This window comes from Sus scrofa, chromosome 2, assembly GCF_054392235.1.
Source record: "Sus scrofa isolate SSC_HxYL_T2T_F1_AM1 chromosome 2, Sscrofa_HxYL_maternal_Yorkshire_Landrace_v2.0, whole genome shotgun sequence".
Classification (NCBI taxonomy): domain Eukaryota; kingdom Metazoa; phylum Chordata; class Mammalia; order Artiodactyla; family Suidae; genus Sus; species Sus scrofa.
This window is the reverse complement of record NC_139384.1, coordinates 105,339,291-105,365,994: the sequence shown is the minus strand read 5'-3', so window position 1 is coordinate 105,365,994 and position 26,704 is coordinate 105,339,291. Positions and strand designations below refer to the sequence as shown.

Below are 26,704 nucleotides of genomic sequence, written 5' to 3'. Positions count from 1 at the left end.
TTGTTCAGGATGCACAAGCAGCTCTAGGGAACTAACAGGCATGCTTGTGGTCATGTATGAAGAATGGGGACCACGTTATTACCTCCTTTAGTGGCAGCATCAATCCCATGAGTCCAGAATCCTGTCACAACTTCATTCCATTTCTCTGCTCAAAACAGCCACTGATTCTGACCCTGCCCCCAGTACCAACCACCCCCAACCACTCCGCTCTCCACACCTTTCTACCTCATGATTCCTGCTTACTAGTGGCTTCCATTACGTCTTTCCTTCCAGTTACAAATATTTATTAAGTGTCAGGGAAACAATGGTGAGCCAAAACAGTCATGGTCCTTGCTCACATGGATCATACAATTTAGAAAGAGGCAAACATTTAATCATCTAGCCACATAAATAAATATAGCACTTAACGCTAAGATAAATGATAATAAGAAAAACTAAGCTGACTTGAAATCTTTATGGTTTTTATAGTCACTGACAGATTCTTTATTGAGTGTTCACAGAGCATTACAGTATACTAATGCAGAGAGTAAATCAGCTCCAAATCTGAGTTGCTGGAACAGAGAGACTGTATTTATTTATTTATTTATTTATTGTTGTTTGTTTGTTTGTTTCGGTCTTTTTGCCTTTTTGAGGGCCGCTTCCCATGGCATATGGAGGTTCCCAGGCTAGGGGTCGAATCGGAGCCGTAGTCACTGGCCTACGCCAGAGCCACAGCAATGCAGGATCCGAGCCATGTCTGCAACCTACACCACAGCTCACAGCAACGCCAGATACTTAGCCCGCTGAGCAATGCCAGGGATCGAACCCGAAACCTCACGGTTCCTAGTCGGATTCGTTAACCACTGCACCACAACAGGAACTCTGAGAGACTGTATTCAAATCCCTCCTCTGCCACTGCTAGCTCTGTAACTCTGGTGAAATTACTTAACCTCTCTGCATCACAGTTTCCTCATCTGTTACATGTATGCATGGCAACATCTATTGTTAGGTTGGCTTCCTCTAGAATCAAACCCCAAGACTAGAACTGAATTGTAAGTTATTTGGGAGGCGATCCCAAGAAGCTCCATTGCAGAGGAATGTGAAACAAGGAAGGGAAGGAAGCCAGTCAAAGTTGTGGCATCAAGTAGATAATCATTGTGGGCAAGGGGTCAGGGCTCAAGCCCACTATGGGAAACCATGTTAAATACACCTCAGTTATCCCACATGAGGAATGAAGAAGCTGGGGGGATACCTATTACCCAGCTGCCTTCCACTTTGCATGGAGTCTTCTCCTAGGTTTTCTAACTTGCTGTACTTCTGAGAAATCCCATGCTCACAAATTAGAGAAAGCAAAGCTCCCAGATAGTCACCAGGAGATTCCATGGCCATGCACTAGAATGGTGAGTGACAAGTGAATGTGGGTGGGAGTGATGACAGCTTCTACACCTACCTTCGGAAGGTTTCTATGACAATTTAAGATAACAAGATAATGAAATAAATAGGTGCTTAATAAATTGTATCTATTGCAAAGAATATGTCTTGATAGGATGAGATATGCACAAAATGGTAACAATAACACACTACAATGTAAAATTCAATATGTAATTGTTAACATGAGTTAACATGTTATATTACTGCAATGGCAGCACAGAAGAGTTAGTTTTTGTCCTAGAGAAAAAGAGCAAAACTCTTCCTTGAGTTTCTAAAAACATTGAGCTTATAGCCACTAGCATTGAAATATCTTCCCTGTGAATGTTCACCAAATGAAGTCTCCCCAGTGCGGTGTTTATGCAACTTACAGTATTTAATCTGTTGCATTCTTTCAGTTTGTGTTTAATATTTAAAGCTTTTAAGTTTTTTTAAACATCTACACTATGGAATATAATACACTATTTCTTCTACCTTTTTGGTATCTGTGATGATTAATTTTATGTTTTTAATTTAATTTTATTTGGCTAGGTGGGCTGGCTGTATTAATTATTTAAATACTGTCTAGGTGTTGTTGTGAAGGCATTTTGAAGATGTGGTTAACAGTTGACTCTAAGTAGAGGAGATTACTATTAAAATATGAGTAGGCCTCATTCAATCAGTTTAAGGCCCTAAGAACAAAAACAGATTTCCTGGAGAAGAAGAAATTCACTGCAGTGTCAGCGCCTATCAAGTTTCCAGCTTGCTGACCTGCCCTACGGATTTTTCACTTGCCTGCTCCACAATTATGTAAGCAAATTCCTTAAAATAAAATCTCTTTCTCGCTGAGATATGAATATATCTGTATGATATATAGATAGAGATGAAAATAGACACAGATATATAGAGATCTATTTATATATATACATAATTATAGATTGATATAAATTATAGATTATGAGTTTAACTCTATCTACCTATCTAACTATTTATCATCTATTTCTTATTCTATTTCTCTGGAAAACCCTGGCTGATACAGTGTCCAAATATGTGAAAAGCAACTCATGTATGTTATCAGTCAAATCCAAATCAATAATGAAAGACTGCAAAGCAGCAAACTCTCTATGTAGACCTGAATCCATTATTAAATACTATTTAGGTATATTTGTTCAATAAGCAATAAATCCTCTTAACCTATCTTTACCTTATTTCCATGTGCACTATAAGTGATTTTGAAAAATGCCTTACTAATTTAAAAAATATCTACAGTATTTTTCTATCTATCAATCTAATAGCCTTACCAAAAAAAGAAAACAAAATGAATAAGTTGGTATGTCTTTTATGAATTTCTTCTTGATGAACATAACTAATTATTGTTTCCATCCTAAACTCAAGGCAATTGGTTAATAGTGTTTTCTAAAGTTTTGTTAGATAGTGATATATTTATTATGCATATTTGGAAACTTTTTTTAATCAAGCAAAGAACTAATATTTTAAAATTCTACCCTATGTTATATCTTAGCTCATTTAATCCTCTAAATGACCTTATGGAAAGAATATTACTATTCCCATATAGTAAATAAGAAAACCAAAGCTCCCAAGTTTAAACTACTTGGGAGCCTATACTACAGTGCTATTCTAATCAGAACCTATATTCAAAATCTGTCTTCTGATTTCTCTTGTAATCATTACAGCAACTCATCCAGTTTATTAAGGAATCCATTACCACACCTGAAAGTTTTTTCAGTAGACTAGGATTAGTTTTTATGAAGTTATTTGTTGAAGTCCATTCAAAGTAACCATGTTCCTATCTTGTATTCTCTAACTTGTCTTGGGTTATATAGAACCTTTTTAGGTTGATCTCCAAATCAAGCAATACTCAGTAGACTGAGAGAAAGAATTGAAGGAGTTTTTAAGTTACTGGATGTTAGAAGCAAAGACAATAGCTATTTTTTTTTAATTAATGACTCCCATATAAGCCTAAGAGGATAAGACTGGTATACTGTATTGATCCCTGCTTATCTATAAGAGAATTAGGTGTCGATACCCATTGCCATGGAAAATAGTTCCCTGCCCTGTTGTCAGGTTTTGTCAGGTGATTTACTTAGGCCAGTTATGTGTAAACAGAAGTGACCTGTGCCATTGGATATTTCTGCCAACGATATTGCTCTTTCCCATTGACAATGAGAATTGAATATTCTACAGAGAAGAGATCCCTTCGTGGCTTAGCGGTTACCGAACCCAACTAGGATCTAGGAGGATGGAGGTTCAATCTCAGGCCTCACTCAGTGGGTCGGTGATCCTGCGTTGCTCTGGCTGTGGCCTAGGCCAGCAGCTGCAGCAAGAGTAGAATATTCTACATAGACTGTTCCTCCAGTCAAGGTCCCAGTATAAGAGTAAGAAAACACATGGAGCAAAAACCACAGACAAACTTATTGGCCAACATGTAATGTGAGCAAGGAATAAGCCATTATTATTTTAAGTAACAGATTTCTAGGATCATTTGTTCCTGAAGCAAAAGTTGACTGATAAAGGTGATGGGAATATAACAAATAGAATCAAATACAGTGAAAAGTACTGGTGATTTAGGATTGTGCTAATCGATTGGAGAATGCTGCAAGTTAATACAGCCTAAAATCTGAATTATTTACCATATGGAATAACCAAAAATATCTTCCATAAGGTTATAAGATTACTGAAGAGTGAAAAGGCTTTACAATATGAGTTATCTAGATAACTGTCTACATAGCCATAGTTAGGTCAAAGTGCACTAATTTATCTACAGAATTTGAGCAATTATAATAGATAATATAGACAATCAGAGATTTTTGGAATGGAAATTCTTTGATCCTTTAGACTGAGATGTTAGAACTTGTTTTATATTTTCAGTTTCCCCACTTCTCTATTTGCATTGTTATTAATAAAACCTAAAACTGATGGAAGTTTCTGAATTTGTACTTTGTTATTGGGTGTAAATATTTTTTACGGCTTAGTTAATAAAAAGAACAACCATTAAATTTCTATACTTTTGGGGATGCTTGAACCAACAAGAATTTTTTTGCTGAAAAATCTAAACACAGTAGGTTGAAAAATACAGTACTGTATTATTTTCCTAGTAGTTAATTTATGACTTATGCACATAGCCTGACTTGTTTAAAATTGTACTTTCCTCAAGTAAAATAATAAAACTTTTAAGACTTGGCATTAACGAAACCATGAGAGGATTTTGGCTTGAAGTTTCTTAAATGCATTATGTATTGATGATCTTATTTCCTGAGTGTTCTGACTGAAGTCATGAACAATATGCTGCTTATATAGTCTTTGTTCTTAGATAAGTATATTTAGCCTTTTAAAATGTTCCACTAAACCAATCATCATAACATCATAGGAATAAATTTAATTAAATAATTATTGAAAGTATATGTTATAGTTATTATTTTCTTTTCTATATTTTGCACCTGCAAAGCTTTCATATTATGTTGTTCATCTGATATGAAGAAAGTTCTGAGATTTATTAAAAATATAAACATATGTGATTCCTTTTCATCTAAAAGAATATGCTGTTCCTTATAGTAGTTATTTTTATTTTTAAATTGATTTGAAATTTTTCTTTTTTGGTAAGTTGGTAAAGTATTAGCATTTTCTTTCACTTTAAACATGTTTTCTTTTATTAAGACTATTCTATTCCATTTTATAACAATAGTGCTTACCTAAAACTTTTATGTTTGTCTTATACTGTCATAGCAATATTTCATAACACATTTTTGACTAATTTTTGATACAGAAGCATTCATTTTTACTTCTGTAATTTAAAAAATTAGGAGAATATAATATCAGTAATGTTATGACAAAGTTTTAAGAATTCTGCAAGGAATGGACATAGTGATTATGGCAAATTCTGTTAGTTGTTTGTCCATAAACCTCCTCCAATCTCCTTTCTTGCTAACGGAATCATGAATTAGCAATGAGTCCAGCTTGAGAAATGAAACCAAACTTCTCCAAGCCAGTCTTTAACAGCCCTCTTTCCGTTTGGCCAAAACTTAATTTCCTATCCACCCTTAACACTAAACACAGCCAGGTGATCCAGGTGGGTTTCTTTATGGCTTCTAAATTTTTGTCATTGTTAAAAAGAATTTCTCCATTATAGGACTGTTTTTAGAAATTCTCCCAAGTTATCGTCTAGTGCTTTTATCATTTCATTTTCATATTGTTAAAATATTTAATTCATGTGGACTTTGTTTTATAATAAGGAGTGAAGAAGTCATCCACCTTTTTTTTCCTTTCTGTAAATATAATGCCCTCCATGTACTTACTGTTGCCTTTATTTTGCTTTTTCTCCCATTATATACTTACCCTGCTTTAAAAAAAAAAAAAAAATCTTTGGCTCTCAGAGTGAGGTATTATTAAAAGAAGAAAGTACCATTAAGACTCTCATAGTTAATTATTGGCATTCAGGGAAATCTAGTACATTTAAAAGTTTGGATAATGGGAGATCAAGATCAACCTTCTTGACATTTCCTTCTTGACTTTTCCTTCATCCACTTCATGCAAACATCCACTTTAGAGTGAAAGTGCCAAGGAGGAAAAGAGAAATATCCATAAATATATGTGAAAGATGATGACTTAGCCAAAATTTTGTTGAAAATTTGTGTGTGTTTCAAAAAGATTCCTGACAGCATACTTTTTGGAAATTAAACTAAGGCCTTTTGTAATCAAACACTGTATTTTTAACAAAAGAAGGAAAATCACCTTCTTCTTTCTGTAGAGGAGACTTGCTTCACGTACCTCCTTTTCCTCTGAGTGGATCATGGTTCTCTTTACAGACAAAATACATCCACATACAGTCATGATTTAGGTTAGGCACAGGACTACAGGGAGGACTCCTTTAAAATAATATGTATCCTGGAGTTCCTGCTATAGCACACCAGAAATGAATCTGACTAGTATCCCTGAGGATGCGGGTTTAATCCCTGGCCTTATGCAGTGGGTCACGGACCCAGCGTTGTAGTTAGCTATGGTATAGGTTGCAGATGTGGCTCTGTTCCTGCACTGCTATGGCTGTGGCTATGGCAGTGGCCAGCAGCTGTAGCTCTGATTTTGACCGCTAGCCTAGGAACTTCCATATGCTATGAGTGCGGCCCTAAAAAGCCAAAAAAAGAAAAAGAAAAACCTTATTAATAGAGTTGAGAAAGTATTTTTTTATGAAATTGCCAAAGAGTGAAAACTTGTCAAAGCTGATGGTAAGTAGAGAATTATCATCCTATTCAACTTCTACTTTGATGTACATCTGAAAAGTTCCATAATGAAAGGAAAACAGTAAATTTTTTTTGTTTTTTTTGGTCTTTTTGCCATTTCTTAGGCTGCTCCCTCGGCATATGGAGGTTCCCAGTCTAGGGGTCAAATCGGAGCTGTAGCCGCCAGCCTACGCCAGAGCCACAGCAATGCAGGATCCGAGCTGCGTCTGCAAACTACACCACAGCTCACGGTAATGCCGGATCCTCAACCCACTGAGCAAGGCCAGGGACCGAACCCGCAACCTCAAGGTTCCTAGTCGGATTCGTTAACCACTGAGCCACAACGGGAACTCCAACAGTAACATTTTAAAGTATTAGCTACTTACACCTGACTTTATATAAAGAACCTTAAAACAATGGGGAATGATTTTCTAGCAAGAGGTGAGAAAGGCTCACCTCAGAGAGATACACTCATATCATACAAAAACTGGGAATAAAAAGTTACCATTTCCCAAGCATTTGGAAGTAACCCTTGCCCAACCAAGAAGAAGGAAAAGCCTGAAAGGAGAATAATACAAAAAGGATCTGAAGACACCTACCAAACATTCTTGAAAACACAATGTCTTTTCATAAGACTGAAGTTACCTTACAACACTCTATTAGTGTGGCTGACTAGCTGTTATGAGTCAATATCACACCCCAACTTTTAGGACGTTATGTCATAGTGTTGTAGCTATTTACTATTTTTTTTGCTAACAAAGGGTCTTTCTCTTCAATATATATTTGATCTATGAAGCCAAATTTAGAATATAAAATAAAAAGTATAGATGTAGATTAGTAAGGACTAAAATTAATTAACATACATACATATATTTTAATTTCTAACTTCGATTTCAATTCTAAGATTCTAATGGTCTTTGCTTTGAAATGAACTAAGACAAACAACTTGATGTTCATTAAAATCACATTTGTACTGAATTCTCATTCAAACTTTTCTAATATATAGCTTTATTTTTATCAGGATTCACTTCTGCAAAAATGTTAATTAGAAGAACAAGAGGAAAGGGTTGGTGAATGTGGTATGGTCTGTTGCCAAGCCAGATCCCTCTTGTGGTTATTCATGCCAAAAGTTAAATAATGTTTATTTTCATTTTTATCTCCAGGGTGAAAAAAGGGGAGACAGTGGAGGGGAAGGGACCAAGAAAAGTGAAAAACCAAAATTGTTTTCAAGTATGTCACAAAGATGTATATGAGAGGAACTGGAATAAGATTTCATGTAATAAAGAAGTGGCCTCATTAGGAAAGAATAAACACACACCAGAAAATCTGTATACAGAGGAGAGCTGTGTTTTGTTACTGTTGTTTCATTTGGTTAGGCAGAGAAAGGAGTCTGGGGGAAAGCAAGAGGTGTAAAGAAGCTTTTAATGAAGTTTTGAAGGGTAACTTGAATATGCATAATTTGCTTTTTTATTTTTTATTTTTTGCTTTTTAGAGCCATACCTGTGCCATATGGAAATTCCCAAGCTAGAGGTGGAATCAGTGCTGCAGCTGCTGGCCTATGCCACAGCCATAGCAACACGGGATCCAAGCTTCATCTGTGACCTACACCACAGCTCACAGCAATGCTGGATCCTTAACCCACTGAGGTGGGACAGGAATTGAATGTGCATCCTCATGGGTACTAGTGAGATATTTTTCCACTGAGCCACAATGGAAAGTCCCATAATTTGCTTTTATAGTTATAGTTATATTTATTTTGGATGTGTTTCCAAGTTGACATGAATCTGAAGTTGAAATAAAATAGGCCTAGTTTTATTTCAGCTTAAGTTCAATAAATGAACTTCACTCACATTAGTCTAACGCATGTGTATTACTGATACTGTTAAAAGTCACATTATAAAAATGTTATGATAATTTTATTATCAATAACTCAAATATTCATAAATGTAAAAACAAAAGACTGGAAGGAGATATTACATATGGAAAGCTGTCTGCTCATTCATCATTTCACTAAATTCAGGATACAGTATAACAAAAATCATAGGCATTGTTTTTACAGATCTACCACTTACAGTTTAGGTGATTTTAGGTAAATCAAACTTAATAAAATTCTATTCCTATATGTGCAACTTCAATGACTATATCTTTTTTTTTTTACTTCTAGAAGTTACATTTAGTATTTTTTTCAAAATTGCCTGGTACTGTTTGGGAATGTCAATTTTTTGCTAGTTTTTTTTTTTAATCTTATATTTTTGAAACATACACAGTAGATTTCAAATAATATGTTGTCAATATCTAATAGTTCTACTTTCTAAAATTCTTGAGATCTAAGCATGCTATTTCTTGTGTGTGTTGACTAACTGATGATAGATTATCTCCTCATGTATTTTGTAATTTTGAAATTTGAGTACACTGTAATGAGAGCTTTATTTGTGGTAATCCTGCATGGGCTGTGCTTCTAGAATAATTTGTATTTTCACGTGGAGGCAAGAAGAAGTAACAGGGACCACATCCTCTGCCTGAAACAACTAAAATGTTGGACAAAATATATGAAGCAACTGTTTTTAAAGACAACAGACATTAAACAACAAAGACAATGACCTCCTGACAGATGAGAAACAAATGAAGTGAGCTCCACAGTTAAGAGGGCATTCAGAGAAAGAAAACAAGAGAAACCCAGCAGGTTTTTTTGTTTTTGTTGTTGTTGTTTGTTTGAGGTAAAGAGGTGGAACTGGGAATATGGAAAGGCCAAGGAGGTAGAGTTTACAAAGCAGAGTATCAAGGAGGAGCGACCTACATAGAGAGAGAGAGTTCCAGAGACCTATAGACAGTCTCCTCAACTCTAAACACCCTAATTAAAGGACAGATTGATAGACTGTATAAAGAAGCAAGACCTAACTGTATCCTATCTACAGGAAGCCCACTTTAAGTCATAAGACAGTTTTAAAGTAAAAGGATAGAAAAAAAATAGTCAATGCCAACACTAAGCAAAACAAAGCTGGAATAGCTATATTAATATTAGGTAAAATGTATTCCAAAGCAAAGAATAAAAGCAAGGATAAAGAAAATAATTTTATTGACTGATTTGGTGTTTGCTTCTGCAAGTCTCCCCATAAGAAATACTAGCTTTGATATTAGTGGACACAGAGGGAGAAGAGAATAGGTCTTAGACAAATAAATGGCAGGGAGTTGGCACTGAGGCTGGGAATTTCTTGGCCTAAAGGTTTCCAGGTCCTACAGAGAGTATAAATTCTATTCTCAAATCTGAGTTCTGTTCTGAGGCAAATTCTGGGGAGACTGTTTTCTGACCCAGAACGCAGGGAGATGACTAGCTTTCCTGTCTCCTAGTGTCATAGGGTTACTTTTTCTACCTCACCCATTCCCTGAATGGCAGGGAGTCCATCCTTCTGCAGAGGGTCTCAGTTCTCACCCCCAACCCTGCTCAGCCCAGCCCTGCCTTCCCATACCTATGCTTAGAGTGAAAGAGAACACCTTCTCTGCCTGTCCTTGAAGAACCCCACAACGCCACCGTTGGTTCACACTTTTAGCCCTAGTTTTAGTCTTCTCCTCACATTTGACCTCTAACTATTTCCTATTTTGCTTGTAAGCTTGTCTATGTGTTTAAAAGGATGTTTCTTAAATTTTATCAAGTATTTTTTGGTGTGTTCCTTTGGAAGTTTTTCAGAAATTGTTCATCATATTTATTGCTGGTAATGGAAGTCTGTCTTTCTCTATGCAAATTGGGGATAATTGTGGCTATCTTGGGACAAGGGTAATATTTGAAGATAATATTCATAAATGCTCAGCACAGTGCCTGAAGCATATTTAGTGCTCGTAATAGATAGTTATTACGGTGTGAGTGACTAGGGACTCAAAGAAACAGTGCTTTGGAGAGCACAAAACTCTGTAAAGAATGCACTCTGGGGAATAAAAAAGTAGGTGGTACACAAAGGTCTTGTTACTTTTACAGACTCTCTATAGGAATTTATCAAGACTTTTTCCCCTAAAACTTTTTATTTTTTGTATGAGTGATTGTAATTTGTTTCTTTATTTGAAGTACTCTTCCTTTTTCACAAGGAAAAATTATATATAAATGATTTCATTATCTGACCATGACTCTATCTCCTATGTACTGCATAGGAGGTTAATTCTGAAAGAGGGAAAAGTTCACTCGTACCATCACTGTAATTAGTATTGAACTTCCCAGGCCAGAGGGTCAAATTGTAGCTGCAGCTGCTGGCCTACACCACAGCCACAGCAACACGGGATCCAAGCTGCACTTGAAACTTACACCACAACTCTTGACAATGCTGGATCCTTAACTCACTGAGGAAGGCCAGGGATTGAACCCGCATCCTCATGGATACTAGCTGAGCCACAATGGGAACTCCTCAGTTTTTAAAGATTACTCTCCATTTACAGTTGTTATAAAATATTGGCTATATTCCCTGTATTATACAGTATATCCTTCTATCTTATTTTATACTTAATGGTTTGTACCCTTAATCCCCTATCCCTATATTGCTCCTCCTGGCTTCCTTCTCCCCATTGGTAACCACTAGTTTGTTCTTTGTATCTGTAAGTCTGCTTCTTTTTTGTTATATTCAGTAGTTTGCTGTCTTTTTTAGATTCTATATATAAGTGATATCATACAATATTTGTCTTTCTCTGTCTGGTTTATTTCACTTAGCCTAATATGCTCCAAGCCCATCCATGCTGTTGCAAATGGCAAATTTTCATTCTGTTTTAATGGCTGAGTAATATTCCATTGTGCATATATACTACATCTTCTTTATCCAGTCATCTACTGATGGACACTTAGGTTGCTTCTATATCTTGGCAATTGTAAATAATGCTGCTATGAACACTGGGGTGCATGTATCTTTTTAAATTAGTGTTTTCATTTTTTTTAGATATATATCCAGGAGTGGAATTGCTGGGTTATATGTTAGTTCTATTTTTAGTTTTTTGAGAACCCTCCATACTGTTTTCATAGTGGCTACACCAATTTAATTTCCACCAACAGTATAAAGGTTCCCTTTTATCCATATCTTCTCCAATGTTTCTGATTTATAGACTTTTTGATAATAGCCATTCTGATAAGTGTGAAGTGATATCTCATTTTGTTTTGATTTTCATTTCCCAGCTAAGGTGTTAATTTTTTAAGTTAATCTACATTTCAGGTATATATAGAGAGGTCAGTAGAACACTATTCTGTTGAGGTTTTTGCTGGTGAGGTGTCTGGTACTTTTTAGTTTTGTTTTTTTTAATAGATATTATTGACATAAAATATGCACAGAAGTATGCAGATAATAATTGCACTGCTCAGCTGTCTTTCACAAAATGAGCACTCTCAAGTAAGCAGAAAGAAGATCAATAAATAGGACACTAACAGAATCTCAGAAACCCCTTTCCACTTCCTATACTTCTTACCCCAGTGATAACCACTAACCTGACTTCCAAAACCCACAGGTTCATTTTGCCTGCTTCCAACTCATATCAGTAGAATCATACGGTGTATTCTCTATAATATCTGGTTTCTTTTACTCAGCATTGTTTGTGATATTTATCTTGTAGCTGTAGTCATTTTTATTACCATATAATATCCTATGGTCTGAATAAACAATAATTGGTTCCACTGTAGATGGATATGTGGCTGGTTTCCAGATTCTGGCTATTACAAATAGCAATACTATAAACATTTTACCCATGCATTTTGCTTAACATGTATATACTTTTCTGTTGAGCTTATGCCAAGGTGGGGAATCCCTAGAACATATGGTATGCATATATTCAGCTTTAGTAGATGCTGCCGAGCAATTTTCCTAAGTTGTTTTTCCAATTTATACTCTCAACAGCATATGTGAGTTTCCGTTGTTCCACATCCTCACCAGCACTTGCTATTGTCTCTTTTTAATTTTAATAAAGGTGGTGATAGAGAGCATTGTCTTTATGGTTTTAATCTGCATTAGCTTGACAAATATTTAAATTATTCACCTTCATACTTTATTGGCTATTTGGATATACATTTTTGTGAGGTGCTTTATTAAGTCTTTTGTTCATTTACCTATTGGATTATCAGTCATTTTCTTTTTTTGTATAAGTTCTTTATGTAATCTAGATAAGACTTGTTTATTAAACATATAATGGTATCTTTTGATAAATAAAACTTTTAAATTTTCAAGTAGGACAATACATCTTTTTTTCCTTTAAGTTTATCAACTTTTGTGTCCCATTTAAGAAGGTTTTGCCTACTCCAAAAACATGAAGTTATTCTTTTATGTTTTCTTCTACTATATCTGTATAGTGAAATTTACGATTAAGATAGGGAGTTAACTAAAAGTGATTCAATGGAAGTTTTTTGGTACAAAAAGAAATTCATAGACCAGCACAAAAATTATTCTTTATCTGTCCTTAATGATAGGTTGTCAGTATTTTCTATTGACGAGGACACCACTGACCAGCCCATATAGTCAATATGCTTTATTTATATAAAATATTAAAATAAGTATATTTTATATTATAATATTAAAATAAATGTATATACTTATTAACTATTTAATGGAATATAATTATTACCCCATATAGCTTTAGAAATCCTTAACAAATCTTCATTCCTTTATTAAAATCACAGTTAAAGAACCCAGCCATGTATTTTTATATTTAAATAATTCACAAACTCTTCTGGTAGTACTATGTGGCCACCACCAGGGTAAACATAACCCATCAGAATGTTGTTGAACAACTCTTCTTTCTGCCTTGCTGTTTTATTAGTATTTTTCATTATACCATTTTGTCACTTTCATAACATGTTCTTTGACTTTCTCCCTTAATTTCTACATATAAATTTCTTAAAATATATCTGTTTAGGGTGGTAGATTCTCTCTCTCAATTTTAAAAAAAGACATAATGAGAGTGGCCAGATCAAAGGGAATTTAAGATCATTTATATTTTTTATTTAATTTTTGTTTGTTTGTTTGTTTGTTTGTGTCTTTTTATGGCTGCACCATGGCACATGGAAGTTCCCGGGCTAGGGGTGGAATGGGAGCTGCAGATTCTGGCCTACACCACAGCTACAGCAATGCCAGATCCAGGCTGAGTCTGTGACCCAGACCACAGATCATGGCAAAGCCAAGTCCTTAATCCATTGAGCAAGGCTAGGGTTCAAACCCATGTCCTCATTGATACTAGCCAGGTTCATTACCACTGAGCCATGGTGAGAACACCTACTATTGTTTTAGAACTGTATCTTCTTCCTTACATATACGTAGTCAGAGCCAAATTTAATGCTCAATTACAGCAAATATATTAGAAATTGAAATAAACAGTTTGGCTTCTTTGTATCATTTCAATCTTTTCATCTATGTTTATTCAACTTTATGAAAGACATCCTCTCAAATCCTTTTTGAAAAGTAGTGATGTATAAATACTTTAAGATCAACAGAATTCAACTTTCTGTAATGCTATAATAGAATTGTACTTAAAAAGCATTTTTTAAAATTTTTTTATTTTCCCACTGTACAGCAAGGGGGTCAGGTTATCCTTACATGTATATATTACAATTACATTTTCCCCCCACCCTTTGTTCTGTTGCAACATGAGTATCTAGACAAAGTTCTCAATGCTATTCAGCAGGATCTCCTTGTATATCTATTCTAAGTTGTGTCTGATCAGTCCAAACTCCCGATCCCTCCCACTCCCTCCCTCTCCCATCAGGCAGCCACAAGTCTTTTCTCCAAGTCCATGATTTTCTTTTCTGAGGAGATGTTCATTTGTGCTGGATATTAGATTCCAGTTATAAGTGATATCATATGGTATTTGTCTTTGTCTTTCTGGCTCATTTCACTCAGGATGAGATTCTCTAGTTCCATCCATGTTGCTGCAAATGGCATTATGTCATTCTTTTTTATGGCTGAGTAGTATTCCATTGTGTATATATACCACATCTTCCGAATCCAATCATCTGTCGATGGACATTTGGGTTGTTTCCATGTCCTGGCTATTGTGAATAGTGCTGCAATGAACATGCGGGTGCATGTGTCTCTTAAAAAGCATTTTGTATCATCTTTCACTGTTTTCCCCCTTGATCCTATAACCTGGTTTTCTATATAACATCAAGGCAGTCACGTTGATTTGCTTCATTTATGATCAAATTTTCATTGATGGCTTTCTGAAACTTTATGGTACTGAATTCTGAGAGCATGCATTGTATATTTACTTGAAATTTTCCCAATTTTATATGCCATACTTGAAAAGAGGATAAGGTAAAACCCCAAAATGTTGACTGCAAATTCAACTTTAAGTTTAACAGTATAGTTATTATGAATGAAATAAATTGTGTTTCATGTGCTAAAAATATATATATAAATTACAGCCCACCTATATTCAAAATAGGTTTGAGATACATTTATGGATTTGTTTACTGTAAGCTTCTTTCATTTAAATATAAAATATTAATGGAGATATACTTATTTTTATACATACCTTTTCCTTGAATTGTCATTAATATTTTAGTTTTAGTATTTATTTTCTCTTTAAAGATGACATATTAATGTCACATAAATGTACATTAATAATGTAAGATGTATGATTATTAAAAATATCAGGAACTTGGTTCTAAAATCAGAAGAATTTTGTAGCAAATATCCCACCTTGCCTGGCGGCAGCTCTAACTACAAGCTCCTCAGATGCCAGCATAGTTACTCCTTGGAGTTAGCAGCTACCATGGCACATTGAGCTGAATGGATACAGATGGTCTAGAGAGGAATTCCTACAGACAGAAATTATGAAGGCTGATCAGAACACTGAAGCTGTTCCACAGTCCTCAGTGGTTTTATTCACTACTTTATTTATCTATGTAGTATCATACTTTGCCCCTTTTTAAAAATTATCTTACTTTGACCATGTAACATAACAAAATTTCACCCACTCATTCCACACACATTTATTGAATACCTGTAACAGGGCACCATATTAGTTTTCTATTACTGTTTCACAAATTATCAAAAACTTTGCAGCTTAAAACAATACAAATCTATTAACTCACAGTTCTGTAGGTCAGAAGTCCAGGCACATGATGGGATTCTCTGCTCAGGGTCTCATCTGGCTGAAATGAAGGTGTTGCCTGAGGCTGCACTTCTTATCTGGGGCTTAGGTTGTTATCCAAACTCATTCAGGTTGTTGGCAGAATTTAATTCCTTGTGGTTGCTGGACTGAGGCCTCTGCTTCCTTGCTGGCTCTCGGCTGTGGGCTGCTCTTAGCTCCTGGAGGCTGCCTACCATTCCCTGCTGTATGATCTTGTCCACCACCTAGCTTTTGCTATCTTATAGACCAGTCAAAATGTGTCCCTCTGTCTTCTTCTGTGATCAGGTAAGAAAACTCTATTGTTAAGACTCCTATAATTAGGTTAGGCCCACCAAGGTGGTTTCCCTATCTTAAAGTCAACTGATTTAGGACATTAATAAATCTGTAAAATCCCTTTGCAGCAATGCACAGACTAGCTTTTGATAGAATAAGTGGAAGAAGATATATGTATACTGGACATCAGGTGCCAGGAATCTTGGAAGGCCATCTTAGAAGTCTATCTAAGAGTCAGATATTTACTATGTGGCATATTACTTGGAATGCAATAGAGAAAAAAAATACAAAAGTCCATGTGGAGCAGACATTCTAGAAAGTTAGGGAAGAATTATACATACATACATACACACATACACACACATATATGTATAATACTAGTATCTTATCATTTCAGGAGCTTTAGGAAATAACCAGATATAGTCATCTGAATAGGCAAATATACCTGTTTCACATTTGATATTCTCTGCTAGTGTTTCATTAACTATTTTTAATAGACGGCATTTTTTAATGTGATTGAAAATGTGTGCATAATGAAAATGTATGAGTTGTCCTTTTACTTTTTGAGCATTTCTTTTTCAATTTCAGATTCATGGAACTTGAAATAGGGACTTTAAAGATCATGCCATCCTTTTTTAGCATTTAAGGGTAAGAGTTGAAAGGAGAATTTTCCTGTTTATAGTTAATAAAATATCAATGTTCTATTATATATTTTTGAATATGTGTACTTCTTTTCAAATGATAACAGATGTGACCATCCTAATGAGTGCATTTCTTGAAATAGAGCAGAAACTTAAATAGCTAGAATGGGCAGGATACCAAGGAAACAGACTAATCAAGCAGATGGTGACTGTTTCCTAGGGAAAGTCTGAGTAAACCAGTAACTCTGCAGCAGGGATCTGAAAATAAAGGAACATTTATGGGCATGGAAAACTTACCGTTTTTCCATATATTTTTTCATTACACTATAATAAATAATTAGATTTAAATATATTTTTTTATGTGTTGCCATTGATAATATGAAATTCAGTTGTTTTCTTCATTATCATGTTTTCATATTAATCAAATTCTGTCAAAAATTTTTTGTAATTAAGATCCAGCAATGAATTTTTTTTTTTTGCAAAATCTTTGGAGTGTTTCTATTGGTCTTTAAAAATTATTTAATCATTTTACAATGAATTGATTTTTAAATTTAATAAAATAGATTTATAAATGACAGGACTGGCAGTATAAAAAATAAAAATCACAATAATAACTGAAGTTATTTTCTAAAGAATAAAATTTTGCCTAAAAACCGAAGTAAAAACAAACAAACCAATGAACAAACATATCCTAGCAGGAAACCAGGAACGGAATAAAACACAAAAAGGTATCTCTGGCATAGTGCCCTGAAGGTCAACCACCATGGCCAAGAACATGACGTAATGTCAGAGATAAGAAAACACCCTGGGTTAGATCCTTGTCATTCTGATCCTAAGACCATTAGGGATCATGTAAAAATGTAATCTGCACAGTGATTCATAAAATTGTCATGTATTTTATTTAATTTCTACCCAATAACATCCTGATGAGGCAAAACAGTTCCTGTTGTCCCCATTTTACAGATGAATAAACTATATAGAGAAATTAGTTTTCCAAAATACGAGTTACTAAGTGACAGAACAGGAATTGAATCTTCTAATTCTAAATTGAGTCTTCTAATTCTGAATCCAATACACCTTTAGGTTGAAGAATGAAACAGGGGAGAGAGTGGATATAGTTGCAGAAATGAATTTTGTTTCCATTTAGCATTTTAATATATAGACAGCCCATAGTTTGCCTGTGTTCTTACCACACTGTGCAGTATTTAGTTTACAAAGCTAAAGCTTTGGAGTTAGCATTATTTTTTTTTTTTTTTAAATCATACTCAGCTTCCTTCCAAAAGCTGTGAAGGGTTTGTGTTTTTTCATAGAAATTTCCTTTCAGGAATGTCTTTGCTTTGTCTTAGTATCAGCTGAAAGAAATCAAAGGGAACAACTACAAAACAAAGGGAATCTGATGGATCTTTCAAGTGGTGAATCCTTTACATTGATTTCATGATGCTGGAGATATGCCACAAAAACATCCAAGTTAATTATGGAAGGAAAGGAAAAGAAAGATGAATTTGAAAAAGGTAGTGAAGAAGAACCAACTTTGGTGGAATGTGAGGGCTTGCAATCTGATGCAAGTACCAATACAGTCTGGTGGTCTGTTCTCCTAAGAGAAAAGAATAACTCTTCAGAATTATTCAGATGTTTTATACTTTAATTCTGACCTCCTCCCCATCTATCACTAAACAAAGCTTATACCTTAGAAAGAATAGGAGTAAATAGAATACTTCCAACATCCCAACATCTCTAATCCTTGTAGCTTTCTATAGAATTAAAAAAAAGACTTTAACGTATATACATTAAAATTCTCATTGAGCCTAGACAGAAACATTAAAAATTTAATTGTTTACAAAATATGCATATATGGAAGTCTTGGGCACAGGCTAGCCTCTGTTCACTACAACCTTTTGCTTTTATTCATTGACAAACCACTAAACATTACCCAGCATTCCTTGCATTTAAGTGTAAAGACTTAATTCCAGCCAATGGAATCTAAAAGAAAGTATGGTATGTCATTTTTTCCAGGTCCATGTGATCCTACATGTTCCTTTCCCTTTCACTTGCCAAAGGATATTGGAGGGCACATGTGGAAGTTGGCAAAATCTCCTATAATTTAGAACTGCTGAATTAACTGTGGTGGGGCAAAAAAACCCCCAAATACCACCTAAAAACCTTCGGCTGCCTAGGTTTATTTATGTATGAGAGAAATAATTTCCATTATGTTTGAACCATTAGGCATTTTGGGTCAACTTATTACAGCTCTTAGTCAGTTTAGCCTACCTTAACTAATTCAGTGTGCTAGACCAAGTGCCTCATTAGAGTATACGCTTAGGATATTCGAATTTTTTAAATAAATGACAAGAGTTGCCATCTTTTCCCTGTAGCCCATCCATTCCACCCAAGAGTCCCCAGTCTTGACTCCTCTCTGAGATTTGTACCACTTCTAGAGAAAACAGTGTGTTTTCATGTTACCTTGGGGTCAACAGCACTGGTTCACTCTAGACCTAATCTCAACTGTTCCATGTCCTTTAACTCAAAGGACCCTGGTCAGTTCAGGTAAAAATTCTGTCAACTGAAGATAATCCTGAATTAGGAGAAGTCAAGATTTCTGGAGACAATACTACTTTAAAATCTGAGGCTTTAGGATCCAGGGTAAAATTCAGTTTCTATACTGCCACTCTGCTAGAGCTAATGCTTAGAGGCAGATTGAACTTCTAGGTCTCTCCAACCACTGATAAGCCCGAGAGGAATACTCAAGACATAACTGAGAGAGTGTGGCAACTTTAAAGATGTTAGCTTTGTGTTCTGGTTGCTTGCTATTGCAGGACTCTGGGGATTAAACATTTACGGTCAAATAAATGTGTGTCTAAGCTATCCTCTGAAAAGAGTAGGAGTCACCTTAGTTATAAAAAAAATTACATAGACGTAGCTAATTTAATGATACTTTAGACAAAGGATGAAAAACAGAAAGGGTGACAGCATCTGAGTGGTATTCACAATCCTTTTTATGTCAGACAAGAGCTGTCCATCTGTATGGGAGCCTATGGGACTCTATTTGCTTATTCATTTAAAAATTTTTAGGATTATAATAAGTTAATATATATTACAAAGAATTTCTTAACTTACTTTGCTTAGCTAGTTCAAATGTTAATATCTAACACAGCACAATTATAGAGTAGGAAATGACTGTTGAGAAAACTATTAACTAATCTATAGGTCTTGTTTAAATGTCATTAATTGATCACACATTGCATTTAGTTGTCATGTCTCCTTGGTCTCCTCCAATCTGAGAGTCTCTCAGTCTTTCCTCACCTTTCATGACTATGGCACTTTTGAAGAGTCAAATATTGGCAAGGGTGTGTTGCAGTTTGTGTTTATCTGATGTCTCCTCAGGATGATATTCAGAGTAGGCATTTTTGGCATTTACCACAGAAGTGATGTTATGCCCTTATCAGGGCATTATAGCTGGAGGCACATGATGCTGAGAGGTCTCTTACTGATGATGTTAGGAGACATATCCGTATCATGTGCTTCCCACTAAGATGCATTAAGAAAGGCACAACATGCTCCTTTCCTTTTCACTGGCCAGATGCTGATGCTCAGGTGACTTTGGACGTTATCTGTAAAAGATATGGAAAAGCTTTCTTCAGTCTAGGTCCTTGAATGATTGCATGGAGCAGAATCCTTTTCAGCTCCACCCAGGAAACTGCAGCTGTCTTAGTCCGCTTATATGTGAAAAAAATACAGTTTTATTGTGTTTGAGCCATTGTACTCTGAGTTCTTTCTCCAGAGCTGTTAGCTTACCTTGGTATATTACCTAGAATTACTTAGACTCATGCCCTGCTAGAAAAAGTGCTTCATCCAAAGATACTCTTGTGATTTTCTTCTCTCTGTGTTAGGACTTGACAAATATGTTGTTATAGCCCACCGTTTCCACAAATATTTCTGTTCAGTTTCCTCCAAATTCAAGTATTTGAAATATTTTAAGCTTGATATCCTACTCCTTTCTTTATTTATACTGTATTTTATGTCCTCTTTGTCTTTTTTTTTTTTTTTTTTTTTTTTTTTTTGCTTTTTAGGGCTGAGCTTGTCACATATGGAAGTTCCCAGGTTAAAGGTCGAATCAGAGCTGCAGCCGCCAGCCTATGCCACAGCCACACCAACAGATCCGAGCTGCATCTGCGACCTACACCACAGCTCATGGCAATGCCAGATCCTTAACCCACTGAGTGAGGCCAGGGATCAAGCCCACATCCTCATGGATACACTGAGCCATGATGGGAACTCCCTTTTTGTCTTTAAGCACCCTAAAACTTGTTGTTTTTTACAGTGTTTAATAAGATTAATCAGTCTGTTTACCACTTTTAAAGAATATAGACATTGCTTCTTGCCTCCCACATACTTTAGCATTTCTTTTAAGGAGGGTCTGCAAGTGGTAAATTGTGTTTTTCTTTTTCCTGAAAAATGTATTTATTTTACAATAAGTTTTGAGTAATAGTTTTATCCTTTGAAGATGTTTGTTTCCTAGAATCAAACTTGTAAAAATGAAATGGATTAAAATCCCCTGAAAAATACAGAGAATCTCAGATTGGGTTTCAAAAAAATCTAAGCTTAAACTATATACCTTTTTTCAAGAATAATACCTAAAATATAATAATCTCAGCAAACTGAAAGTAATTGGGTGAGAATAATGGGGTGAAAAGGGGTACACAAAAGAATCCAACCAAAATAAATCTGTCAGAGCAATACTGATATTAGGAAAAACACTTTATAGCAATATCATGATTAGGGTTAAAGAAGCTGATTACTTAATGACAAAAGGATCAATTCACCGCAATGACAAGGACTGATGAAGCTCATCCATATTCATTTTCTCTTCTTTTTTTGGCACACAGCTAAAATTCTCCTGATAGCTTCTTATAATTTTATTGGAACCATGTTAGCTGATTTTTAGACATGGAATATGTCCAAGTGACATTTGCCACTTCTAGGTCTGGCATATTGATTCTTTTGATGTGTGACCTTTCAGACTCTCCATTCCGCAGTGATTTTTGAAATCACTTGTTGAAGATAGATATGCATTAGGCACTGCTACATCTTCCATTTTTTTCCCTTACTGATGAGAGTTTTTACTACAGCTATTCTGTGATCCATTATTTATATTACATCTGTGTTTGTGTGTTTGTCAGTGTTGGTGAAGGTAAGCTTGTCTTTCATAGGATTTGATTTCAGGAGAAACCAAATACATGTTAGAGGAGACCACACATTCCTTGGACAGCTTGGACTTTGAATGCCCTGACTAGAGGGGACTTTCAGTTATCTTCCCTGGGGAAGATGAAGATGAGTATATTCTTCATGCAGAAATAAGAGTGAAATGATCACAGAACATTCCTTTTCTCCTTTTCTTCCAGGACAACAGTTCAAATACATTTCTCAGACAGAAGTGATCTATGCCACTTCTAGTCCTGGTACACAAAAATAATTTATATGCCTCATCTTCCACTTTCTGTTCTCATTCTGGGGCACCCTTGGAGATCACATGATGACAATTATATGCCATAAGAAGAAAGATGATTGGGTCCTTGATTAAGTGCATTGATCAATCAACCAAAAGCTGGACCTTCCCAAAGAGTAATAAAATAGTGAAAGACTGATCAGTAATGTAGAGAGGACACTAATAAATAATATTGGGAATAAAAATAAAATAATTACAGATATAATACAAATTAAAATACCAAAAATCATAAGAAAATTGTTAAATATTATAAAAATAAATTTTAAGACTAATGTGAATGGGAGATCCCTTCGTGGCTTAGTGGTTAACAAACCCGACCAGGATCCGTGAAGATGTGGGTTCGATCCCTGGCCTTGCTCAGTGGGATAGGGATGTGGTGGTGCCATGAGCTGTGGTGTAGGTCACAGATGCGACTTGGATCCCACATTGCTGTGCCTGTGGTGTAGGCTGGCAGCTGCAGCTCCGAGTCAACCCTTACCCTGGGAACTTCCATATGCCACGAGTAAAAAAAAAAAAGACTAACACAAATGGAAAAATTTCTATAAAAATTTAAATAACCTATTAACAAAAGAAGAGTAAACTTGTATCTAAGGAGATAATCACCAGAGAAGGAGAGTCAGCGGGCAAAAATCTTTCCAAAATTAAGGCTCCGAGTCTAGACAATTTTATAAGCAGTTTTTGAAAGGACAGAAAAATTCCTCTTTTGAAAGGACAGAAGAATTCCTCTTTTGCACAGAAAATTGTGAAAAATTGAAAAAGAGGGAAACTCTACAGTTGCTTTTATGAGGTTAATGTATTTTAGGTAACAAAATAGAAAAACAAAAAGAGAAAGAAAAATTATAGGCTAATCTCCCTTATAAGTATATATGCAAATATCTTGATGTGTTGACAAACTGAATTAAACAAGTATTTTTAAAAATACATTATAGTCGGAGTTCCCGTCGTGGCGCAGTGGTTAACGAATCCGACTAGGAACCATGAGGTTGAGGGTTCGGTCCCTGCCCTTGCTCAGTGGGTTAACGATCCGGCGTTGCCGTGAGCTGTGGTGTAGGTTGCAGACGCGGCTCGGATCTCGCATTGCTGTGGCTCTGGCGTAGGCCGGTGGCTACAGCTCCGATTCAACCCCTAGCCTGGGAACCTCCATATGCCGAGGGAGCGGCCCAAGAAATAGCAACAACAACAACAACAACAAAAAGACAAAAAAAAAAAAAAATACATTATAGTCAAGGATAGTTTATCCCAGGAATATTTGAGCATTATAAAATTCTCATGAGTATTAAGAACAAGCAAATAATATCTATTTTCTCCACCAATCATCAGCATTGCTCTGGAGTTTCTAAACAGTGAAATAAAATAAGTAAGAAATAGCAGTTATATGAACTAGAAAGAATCAAATATTTATTATTTGAAGATTATTTGCACAGAAAATCCAATGATATCTATAGCCAAACAACTAGAACTAAAATGACAGTTAAACAAAGTTTCTAAGTAGAAGAGCAACGTACCAAAATCAATAGAATATCTCTATACCAATTGCTAATGAGGTTGACCCAATGCCTTAATATTTTTCCCTGCATGCATAAATGAAATGATATTTCTCCACTAAATATTGACATTTCTAAAATTATAATAATAAACTCCTATAAATTCATAAATAAATTGATAGACCAATAAAACATACTCAGAGATAGGAACAGATACACATATGTGAGAACTTGGTACATGACAGGCATGGCATTACGATTGAGGGCTTAAAAAAAAACCAACAAAAACACAAAAAACTACTCAATAAATGATGGTGGGACTACTCTTAGCCATATAGGAACAAATAAAATCTCTGCCTTAAACTATTTTTAAGAACATATTCCAGGGGAATGAAATATATTTATTTTTATTTATTTATTGCCTTTTTTTTTTTAAGGGCTGCATATGCGACATATGGAATTTTCCAGGCTAGGGATTAAATGAGCGTTACAGCTGCTGGCCTACACCACAGCCACAGCAACATGGGATCTGAGCCATGTCTGCAATCTCTACTGCAGCTGATGGAAATGCCAGATCCTTAACTCACTGAGTGAGGCCAGGGATCAAACCCATGCCCTCATGTACACTATTTGGGCTTGTTATTGCTGAGACACAATGGAAACTTATTAGGAATGAAATTTAAATGTAAAGAGAAAAACTTTAAAACTTTTCTAACAATATAGAAGAATTTATAAATTTAGGATAGAGAAGGATTTCATAAGCGAAACAGGAAAATACTGACAATTTGGCAACATTAAATTAATAATGTATGTTTTAATAAAGACATCAGAAAAAATTAAAAGACAAATCAGACTGTGAGAAAATATTTACTACAAATTCAGCTTGTAAAATACTTCTTATTTACACTAAATAAAGAGCGCCTCAAATAGATGAAGAATAGCAAAAGAGGACAAAAACATAAATACAGTTCACACAAGAGACCCAGATGGCTAATAAACATATGAAAAGATGCTGAAGTATATTAGTATCAGAAAAACACCACTGTGAACAAATGAGTTTACATATAACACAGAGCAGATATACAAAATTTGAATTAACTAGAAGAAAAAGCCATAAAGTGTTAGCATGCAAAATGCACACATACACAGACACACACCCCCCAAAATAAAATCCAAAAGTGTCTTATTAAAAACATGATTTTGAACAACTATGGTAGCAGATACTGTTAGCTGCCTATCCAATACGCATCCCTCTTTCTTCCTAAGGAAAAAACACACAGAATTGTCCAGCACAAAAAGAGGTGAGTTCCAAGTGATGATTCATGACTAGCCTGACTCAGTCATGACTTGTACTCTCTCTCTCAGTCATCCTTGAAGACTGGGCTAGATGTGAAAATTTTCTAGCCAATAAGACATAAGGAGACATATTTGGGAGGAGGTGTTTCTATAAAAATTTTGTTGTCTCTGTTCTGTCCACTCAACTTCCTTATTTGTACCCAAAAATAATGGCTGGAGCTATGTCAACCATCCTGTCACCACGAACAGAAGACAAAGAGAATTGCAAACATATAAGTTGTTATAGTTAGGTTCTTTCACACTTTCTGCCAAATGCCATTCTGTAACTGAACAGGACCCTATGGGACCCTTCCAGGACAGGACACCCCACCACCCAACAAACATTCCCTCTACAGGCCTCTTGTTTTCAGAAAAAGTTCAGCCTCCTAGATCTTCCCTGAATTCTAAAGAATAAATTTAATGAGAAGTGAGAAAATGCAGAAAGAAAGGAAACAGTCAACCAAGACAAAATAATAGTTTAACCATTAAACAAAGTTAAGGACCTTTAGGTCCTCCTCAAGGGCTATAGATAATATTCTGAGCCATGTCCTTTGAACAGTTTTACAGATACTAAAACCCCCACCAATGCTGCTCAGAAGCACATAGACTCCAAACTTGTTGGAACCAGAAGGTTGATGAGGTTGATTCCTGATTATCTCACCAGCAACCAACCAGAAGAATGTCCGTAAGCTGATCATGCACCCCACAACCCCTCTCCCTCACCCTGTCTTTAAAAATCTTTTCCTGAAAAGCTTTGGGGAGTTTGGGCCTTTTTTTTGTTTTGCAATTAAAAAAATTTTTTTCTTTGTAGGGCCATACCAGCAGCATATGGAAGTTCCCAGGCTAGGGGTCGAATTGGGCTACAGCTGCTGGCCTACACTACAGCCACAGCAATATGGGATCTGAGCCGCATCTGCGACCTACACCACAGCTCATGACAACTCTGGGTCCCCGACCCACTGAGTGAGGCCAGGGATTGAACCTGCATCCTCATGGATACTGCTCAGATTCATTTCCGCTCCACCACAACAGGAACGCCCTTTAATTTTTTTTTTATTATAGTTGATTAACAAATGTTCTGTCAATTTCTGCTATACAGCAAAGTGACTCAGTTATACATATATGTACATTCTTTTCCTCATAGTATCTTCCATCGTGTTCCATAACAAGTGATTGGACATAATTCCTTGTGCTATACAGCAAGATCTCATTGCTTATGAACTCCAAATACAATAGTTTGCACCTACTAACCCCAAATTCCCAGTCCATCCCACTCCCTCCCCCTCCCTCTTGGCAACCACAAGTCTGTTCTCAGTTTCTTTTTTGTAGATAGGTTCATTTGTGCTGTGTATTAGATTCCAGATATGTGTTATCATATGGCATTTGTCTTTCTCTTTCTGACTTACCTCAGTTAGTATGAGAATTAAGCACTTGTTACCTGGACGCCTTGATTGGTGCCCTGCAATAAATGCTTCACTTTTCTTTGCCATGAACCAGTATCAGTAGATTTGGCTTTATTGCACACAAGTGAATAGACCTAAGTTAGGTTGGATAACAATACTACTTGACATAACTACCTTGGTGAGCAGTTTGTCAATATATAGTAAGTGGAACATGTTCTCATCCTGAAGATGGAAATTGGGTATCTATTTTATATCCTATGGGAAAACTTGTCACACATGCACAAGGTCCATACTGCAGCATTGGCCATATAACATTGGGAACAATCTAATTGTCCCTTAATGAATAAATGATATATTTTTG

At 35.6% G+C, this 26,704-nt stretch overlaps 1 long non-coding RNA gene across 2 annotated transcripts in view; it reads right to left on the bottom strand.

Moving 5' to 3' along the window:
* Positions 1 to 17,494: 17,494 nt before the first annotated feature.
* LOC146405628 (uncharacterized) overlaps positions 17,495 to 26,704 on the bottom strand; it is a 412,568-nt gene continuing 403,358 nt past the window's right edge. The window contains exon 5 of one of the 2 annotated variants that reach the window (XR_014838233.1): positions 17,495 to 20,226. This is a non-coding gene — a long non-coding RNA (uncharacterized LOC146405628). The remainder of the gene's footprint in view (positions 20,227 to 26,704) is intronic. The other variant, XR_014838232.1, reaches the window with a different exon arrangement.